At 35.6% G+C, this 9,275-nt stretch overlaps 1 pseudogene; it reads left to right on the forward strand.

Moving 5' to 3' along the window:
* The first annotated feature begins 1,141 nt into the window (after positions 1 to 1,141).
* Positions 1,142 to 5,654, forward strand: LOC149224503 (putative LRR receptor-like serine/threonine-protein kinase At4g37250; annotated as a pseudogene).
* Positions 5,655 to 9,275: the final 3,621 nt, after the last annotated feature.

The raw sequence follows: 9,275 nt of genomic DNA on the forward strand, positions 1-9,275 counted from the left end.
TCTACATCAATACTATTTTATTCCTATCATATACCATAAAGTATTTATAAACATTGCCTTTCATATGATTTATCAAATTATGAGCCCTAATGTGGTTGATGATTTTCCCTCATCCTCGTTATTACACTTTTCCTCTTTTGAACTCCGATCACATCGTATTCCTTACTGATCGTTCCTTCAACTCAACACTTTCCACATTTTGGATGCCTTGGTTCACCATTTTCTTTTCCAATTTAATGGGTCTCAGCGTGTCCTGGAAATTTTCCCTTTGGAAAAGACTTTTGAAAAGATTGGGATAAAATGTTAAATAGAAAAAATAAAAATGTCTTGAAAACATTTTTCTTTTAATTAATCATACTATATATTAAATAATTTATATATATTTTACACAATAATATATGATGTATAGTTTATACATACTATAGGTCTTTTATTTTTTAATAGTTTACGTATATATTGCACTAAAAATTGACTAAAATGTATTTAAAATAAAATTATTTTATTTTATTGTATTTAAAACCCAAATCAAACCTAATACCAATATTTTTTTGTTAAGTGCAAATCAATCCAATATATTTAAAAGAAAAATAATTTATTATTATTATTTAAAACGAAAGTCAAACAATTGATTTAAAATAAAATTATTTTATTTTATTTAAATACCAGTGAAACCTAATACCAAAATTGAATTTTTTTTTTTTTATTTAAACTCCAATATTTAAAATCAAGTCAATAAATATATTTAGAATAAAATTATTTTATTTCATTTTATTTTAGTTAAACCCCAAATAAAGCCTAATACCAAAATTAAAAATATTTTTTTTTATTACGTTGTAAGGCGTTTCCCTTTGCAATGAACTTCCCTAAAATCCACTTGTCATTAGATTATGTGTTAGACGATTAGAAGATCTTTAATCGTTCGATCAAGGGAAGGTAGTTGAGTGGTTGCAACTGTTCACGATATTTGAAACAGTTGCAAACCCTCGCTTGAATGCTGCTAGATCGAAGCCTGAAAGATTTGCCTGGGGTACCCTTTTCGTCTTCTCCGCTCTTGCTTCCCACGCTGCCCTGACAGACCTCTGAAATGGGCTCCATCGAATCTCTAGGGCAAATTTCATCCATGGCTTTCCTGAATGTAGAAATGAGATCCGGATCAAATAAGGTCAGAGATGAATCGTCTGACGACGAATGCTGCGTCCAAATGGTTTTCGTGATTGAATCTGTAGGACTCGAGGGTGAATCCGCCCTAGAGGAAGAAAAGCGGTTGAGAAATCCATTGCCCTTGTCAAAAGTTTTCTTCAGATTCATGTTGGGTGTTGTTGAAGACGCCTGCGAATTTTCGTCTATAATTTTTACGCCAGGGATAACCTTGTGCCTTTGACTGAACCCATTCCACAATTTGGAGCTCTTTTGCATCAGAAAAATGATGCTTTTGTTGGTAATCTAGGTCTTTGTGGTCACCCACTGACAAATTTATCTTCAATTCCTTCAACAGTCTCGGATCCTCCAAAAATCAGCTCACCTTCAGCAATTACAGCCATGCCTGTTATCAACAAGGGAAAAGCTCTGAGTAAAGGCACCATATTTGCCATTGTAGTTGGAGATTTTGTAGGGATCAGCCTCCTTTGCGCATTTTTTATGTACTGTTACTGGGGAACAAGAAGAAAGAAGGAATCAGAGGATGGGCCTAATACCAGGAATATTCAGTTGGACGAAAATGAAGACTCTTCTTCTAGTTTGGGTAGAGTTGGATGGCTCTGCCTTTAAGAAGTTGATGAGAGCTCAGATGGAAGTGTCTCGGACAATGGAGATCAACAGCAAGGAACTTTTGTGACATTAAATGGGGATCTTGACATGGAATTAGATAAGCTACTTAGAGCCTCTACATATATATTGGGTGCCAGTGGTTATACTATATTGTATAAGGAAGCTTTGGCAGATGGGTTGACTTTTGCAGTAAGGCGACTTGGTGATGGTGGCTTGGAAAGGTACAAGGATGTTGAAGCAGAAGCTAAAGCAATCGGTAGGGTTAAACATCCAAACATTGTTCGCCTCTGAGCTTTCTATTGGGGTATAGAGGAAAAACTACTGGTTTATGACTACATTCCACATGGAAGCTTGGCAAATGCCTATTATGGTGGGTTCTCTTGTTCTCTTTTTTCCGTTTCATGTATATCTACAGGAAATCTCATTCAATTTGTTTCTACATGGTTGTTTTTTATTTTTTTTACAAAGATAGCCCTTAAATTGCTTCCATATTATGAGTTTCTTATGGATTCCACAATCTCCCCTCTTTAGCTACTATTGGTAATCACAAGCCTGCATATTATGAGTTCTTCTAACCAAGCTAATCCTTGGGGCTATCTCTGCTAGATTGTTATCAACTAACCTTGGTGGCATTTGATATTATAGTGAATTTTCATTTGCTATTATTCCAAATAGTCTGCAGGCTTATTCAGAAGTATCCCACTGGCTTGGTAATTGCACAAGTCCCTGAAATTGAAGCCATCACTAGTAAGGCTGATTTCTCCATGCCTTTTAGAATGACCGTGTATGAAACTGTAGACCTTGAAAGTCTTTTCTATATTTTCTGAAGGATACAAACACCGGGAATAAGAAAATGAAGGAAAGTGAAAGTTGGAGGTTGTTTATTCCTTTGGGGCTATTTTTCTGGAGATTCTTACTGGGAAGCCACCTTTAGATAAGGATTTTGCAGCATGGGGTCAAAACTTTGTTGATGACAAGCATTGCCTTTTGTGCATCATAGATCCTACTATTCAACTAGAGGTTGAAGGAAGGGAAGAAATCTCAATGTCTGTGGGGATTGCATTGAATTGTGCTTCTGCTTCCCCTCAAAAGAGACCATCAATGAAGGAGGTATTGCATTTTCTAGAAAAAAATGCCATCATCCACAACCGAATAACCAATTCTTTCTTCCTATGTAGCATCCTTGCTTTGACATAAGTTGGACAAAGATGAGGACTTACACCCACATTCCATATTCAACAGCTCTACTTAGACATTGACATAGCTCATATAGACACCTCTATGATTGGGACTCAACAACAGGCAAACTCTGTTGTCAACTCAGTTTCTTATGAAATGGCCAGAGTCTTTTTAAAAAATTCAATATTTCTATAGTTGAGGATTGTAGAAAAGCTCGGGGATCAAACTTAACTCCGTGCTTATGAGGCATCCGTGTTCTCATAGTTTACTTGCAGCTCATTCTCAGTTTTAATGGGAAGGTGATATATGGTGTATTATTGTTGCAGTGGCAGGGGATGGATTTTAATTGTTGGTTGGACCAAAAGAAATTGATGCAAATCAATATTGAAAATTAGATTTATTGGTTCCGCTATAGTTTGCATTTACAAAGAATAAACTACTTTTTTTTCAAGTTAGAATATTTATATATACATGTTCATCTCAGCAACAAATGATAATTTATCAAAACCATGAGAATGCTACACAACTTCCTTCATAAGCCTTCTTAGGAAGACCATGAAATAAGACAAGTGACCCTGTGCTTGTATTTGTATCTTATTCTACATAACATCTTCTTACTTAGCTAGAGAACAATTAGCTGCAGTGTTTATATCAGTTTCTATGGAATGTTTCTGTTGTTATATATTGAACAGGTCCATTATACCATATTCCTAGTAAGTCATATTTTATTGATGACTGCATTAATTACTTTAGTTTTGAGACTGAACACATCATAATAACTCAATTAATTACATTACAATATTGGGATATTGTGTTGCATCATAACAATATGGATTGAATTGATGGGAAAATTTACATTGTATTATTATTGTTTTGCATATTATGAGTTTCTTATGGATTCCACAATCTCCCCTGTTTAGCTACTGTTGCTAATCACAAGCCTACATATTATGAGTTCCTTATGGATTCCACACTTTTCCCCTGTTTAGCTACTGCTGGTAACCACTAGATATTCAATGACATTTGATCACGAGAATTCCTTGAGCATTTGCACTAAAGCATCTTCTGACCAAGATAATCCTTGGGACTATCTCTGCTAGATTGTTATCAACTAACCTTGGTGGCATTTCATATTATAGTGAATTTTCATTTTCTATTATTGTAGGAATTCACAGGGTAAGTTCCTCAGACATAACACCAAAAGACACCGCTCACACACAAATCACAGATCAATACACCAGTATTTTGGCATGGTTAAAACCCTCAAAGAGGGAAACAGTCCATGGCCTGAGCCAATGTGGCCACTTCAGGCAATTTATTAATAAAAGAATGAAAATTTACATAAGCTTCTCTCATGGATGGTTAACCTACAAATGACCCTCCATGCTCTTTAAATAGAGATCATGGACCAATTGGGTGTTAAGCAACGGATCAAGTGTCGGTAATACCAAGGAGAGAATGAACCGTCAGATCACTACATATCGTGACCATCGGATTGTAAGTTAAAAAATGTACATAGTAAAGAAACACACTTTACCTAACTCTATACTAGACCAAGTTATACTTAACTATTTCCTATGTGTCGGAATATCCTAACAATTATTCCAAATAGTCTGCAGGCTTATTCAGAAGTACCCCATTCGCTTGGTAATTTCTCAAGTCCCTAAAATTGAAGCCATCACCAGTGAGGTTGATTTCTCCATGCATTTTAGAATGACCGTGTACGAAACTGTATACCTTGAAAGTCTTTTCTATATTTTCGAAAGGATACAAACACCAGGAATAAGAAAATGAAGGAAAGTGAAAGTTGCAGGTTTTTTTCGCAGAAGCATCATAGATGTGAATGAAGGTTGTTACATCAAAGAACTAAAGAGAAATTATACAAGATCCCCATCTCTACATAAGCAAGGAGAGCTAGAATATAGAGTTTGGTTCCAACTTCAAGAAATATAACTTTTAAAGTGAAAACGAGAAGTTTAGGAATAGGAATCAACTTTCTGTGATGTGTCAACTCATTTAGGATTCTTCATCTTTGCTGCTTCATATAAGAATTTATTAAAGATAACAATATCAATGAATCTTGTTCAGATTCAGGATTCTGTAGAGTTTATCCCTATTTTCATGAAAGGAAGTTTGTTCATGGAAATGTTAAGCCAAGCAACATTCCTCTGGGCTTTGACATCGAGCCATACATAGCAGATTTTGGGCTAGAAAAGCTACTGCACACTGCCAGTGTCAAGTATAGTAGCTCTGCTATCCATCTAAGGAACCTTGAAGGCATATTTTCAGGGAGCAAACGCTCCACTGGCTCCCGAGATAGCCTACTAACAACACCTGATTTGCTGGGCAGTCCAGGCACATCCAAGAACATTGTATCTCCTTACCAGGCCCCAGAGGCATTGAAAACTCTCAAACCCAACCAAAAGTGGGATGTTTATTCCTTTGGGATTATTTTTTTGGAGATTCTTACTGGGAAGCCACCTTCAGATAAGGATTTTTCAGCATGGGGTCAAAACTTCGTTGATGACAAGCATAGCCTTTTGCGCATAATAGATCCTACTCTTCAACCAGAGGTTGAAGGAAGGGAAGAAATCTCAGTGTCTGTGGGGATTGCATTGAATTGTGCTTCTGCTTCCCCTCAAAAGAGACCATCAATGAAGGAGGTATTTCATTTTCTAGAAAAAATTCCATCATCCACAACCGATTAACCAATTCTTTCTTCCTATGTAGCATCTTTGCTTTGACATAAGTTGGACAGAGATGAGGACTTACACCCACATTCCATATTCAATAGCTCTACTTAGACATTGACATAACTCATATAGACACCTCTATGATTGGGACTCAGCAACAGACAAACTTTGCTATCAACTCAGCTGCCTATGAAATGGCCAGAGTCTTCTTAAAAATTTCAATATTTAGGCCGATAGGCCTTCCTTTGAGTGAGCTTTTCATCTACACTTTGTTTCTATGTTTGACAGTTGGCGTGCACCTTCAACTGGCATATGGTTGACATCTGTCATGCAACTTCATTTCTATTTCTCTTCTTCAACTTTCTGCTCTTCCTATTTTCTTCCACGACCATTTATGTTCCTCCTATTTCCGCTTTATTCTCTTCCTGTTCTCTTCCACGCCCTGCTGCAATAATGTTTTCGTGTTGTTCCACTAACTGCTGCAATAATGTGTCCCATTTCTGCTATGCAATATGTTGTGCACGACCTACTGTGTTGTATGGATCAATTTAGAGAAGAAACTGACGACGCAAATTGACAGAACAAGGGGCACAAACCCTACGTGGAACGACAAGGCCATATTCAGAGTGGAAGAGAGTTTTCTTCGCTGTGAAACCTCTGCTGTGATGATGGAGATATAGTGCGTGGGTTTCCTCAGGGATACCCTGCTAGGCACTGTGAGGGTCTTGCTTTCCACTCTCCTCAAGGACTACAGGAGCATAGATTTCAGTGGGATGAGTTTCTTGGCACTGTAGGTTCGTCGTCATTCTGGTTGCCCACAGGGCATTCTCAACCTTGGCACCATGATTCTTGATGGAGTAGATCTTCATAGAATGAACAGATTCATCCATGCAACTGGGGGGCTGTGGGTTTCAGAGATTTGATTGGGAATCCTGTCGAACCCAGGCCTTCATTTGTGGGAAAATTACTATCCATTAAACCTAATAATGTTGTTCATGCCCAAGAACAACAATCCTGTTGTCAAGACTTCAACAGTAGTGCATGCAAGGAACAAGGCAAAGATCAAAGAAAGCAGAAAGATGGTGGTGAGATGGTTGAGAAGGAGAAGAAGAAAGCTGTTGGCTGCTATCAGATTCTCATGGCCCAAAAATTGAAAAGGAATAAAGTTGGATTGAGGAATGGGGCTGCAAAAATTCATCTCAGTCCATCTGATAGTAACATTTGTGCCAAGGAAGATCAAGATCCTGCTCTGGGTTACAACAAAGCAATAGCAATTTATGCATAGTGTTATCATCAATAATATTATTGTGCAAGAATACGTTGTTTTTGTGTTATTATATTCTTTGTGCAAGTGCCTTCAATTCCTAGTTGATTCGTGAAGTTCTTATTATGGCATACATGAATATTTTAAAAATCACGAGCCACTATGGATGAAACATTGTTTTATGTAAAAGTTTGAATAGATATATGAATCTGAAAAGGGCAAGTTCAGTGCCTTCAGTCTACTACTTCGATATATATTCTTAGCCTATGTGGATGAAACATTGGTATGTGTAAAAGTTTGAATAGATATGAGTCTGAATTTTGAAATGGGCATGTTTAGTGCCTTCAGTCTACTACTTTGATAGATACTCTTAGCAACTGTGGATCACGCAATGGTTTGTTAAAAATTTGAATAGATATATAAGTCTCAAATGGGCAAGTTCAGTGCCTTCAGTCTGCTACTTTCATATATATACTTAGCCACTGTGGATGAAATATTGGTTTGTGTAGAAATTTGAGTAGATATATGAGTGAATTGGGCAAGTTCAGTGCTTTCAGTCTACTGCTTCGATATATATAGAGTATATATATTTGTTTACAGGATGATCACTACATTTTTAACTTATGTCCTTCATGAATCAAATCGATCTTTCAAAGACATAGTAGCTTTCCTAATCTTGCAGAAAATGGTCCATCCATATTAAGCCATAAGGATGAAAACCAAGCGAGATAATAATCAGCTGATGCAAGTGACTATTGTTCAAAAATATTTCTAACTGTTGTTTTACTTTGAAATTATTTTATAATCAAGAAAATTTGGGAAAGAAGGCTATATTACAAGCCCATTAGTTGAAGTTGGGATAGATTTTATGGTTTGAAACTAACTCAACCTAAATTTTCTACAATGTTTTTATCAATATGAAAGCTTGAGAAGATAGGTGCAGGTGAAGCAATGGAGTTTTGAAATCAATGAAGGAGGTATTGCATTTTCTAGAAAAAATGCCATCATCCACAACAAATTAACCAATTCTTTCTTCCTATGTAGCATCCTTGCTTTGACATAAGTTGGATAGAGATGAGGACTTACACCCACATTCCATATTCAACAACTCTACTTAGACATTGACATAACTCATATAGACATCTCTATGATTGGGACTCAGCAACATACAAACTCTGCTGTCAACTCAGTTACTTATGAAATGGCCAGAGTCTTCTTAAAAATTTCAATATTTCTATAGTTGAGGATTGTAGCAAAGCTCAAGGATCAAACTTAACTCCATGCTTACGAGGCATCCGCGTTCTCACAGTTTACTTGCAGCTCATTCTCAGTTTTAATGGGAAAGTGATATATGGTGTATTATTGTTGCAGTGGCAGGGGATGGATTTTAATTGCTGGTTGGACCAAAAGAAATTGATGCAAATCAATATTAACTAGTTATTGATAATTTTTCCCACTGAGTTCCCTGAGGTCGAGTATAATGCTTTCCTTGCTTATCAAAGAATATTGCTTATCAAAGACTATTGATTCCTTTTCAATAGGAGTAGCATGTGAGTGTGAGTGTTATAAGGAAGATTCTTTTTATTATTAATAAAAATATAGATAGTTAGTTTCATTTTAAAGGGTTATAAATATGAGTTATAAATACAAGACTTAAAAGGTTGTAAATATTTAAAGGGTTGTAGATATGAGTTATTAATTGTTTTTACTCAAAACCTGATAAATAGCTATTTAGCAATTTCTTTTTAATTGAGTGACTCAAATTCATGTTTCTTTAGGTTGAAAGTAAACCCACTAAAGTGGAAAAAATTGTGATTCCACTAATTAGAGGGATTGTCATCATGGGGTGATAAGAAATTTAATATTCCAAGAAGAGGAGGTACTAGTAGATTCTAAATAAATTAGCAATGCAACAACATAAATGTTTGCAACAAATTTAGAGAGATCCACCTTGTTGAATAATGCACACACTACATGGATAATGCATTTCTGCACTTTATGCCTTACGGCATTTTCTTTGCAACATCTGGTGCAAATGCTAGTTTTAATTATTCCCAAAATATTTTTTTGTTTTAATTAAATCCAAGTCCATCCAATGTATCTAAAAAAAATATTTTATTTAAAAATAAAATCAAACCAAATATATTTAAAATAAAAATAACTCAAACAGATGTATTTAATAAAATAAAACTAATGCTTTTTAGATATATTTAAAATAAAAATAAGTCAAACAGATGTATTTAATAAAATAAAACTAATGCTTTTTGTTTCATCCAAAACCGAAGTGAGCACCAAGCAAGAAAGCAGGAGCAACAATATGGTGAACCACATAATGAAAGATATTCAAACTCAAGATCGTAAAAGTATCTGCG

Source organism: Pinus tabuliformis, chromosome Q (assembly GCF_031772625.1).
Source record: "Pinus tabuliformis cultivar Carrire ecotype Pingquan chromosome Q, CPIR1, whole genome shotgun sequence".
Taxonomy (NCBI): Eukaryota; Viridiplantae; Streptophyta; class Pinopsida; order Pinales; family Pinaceae; genus Pinus; species Pinus tabuliformis.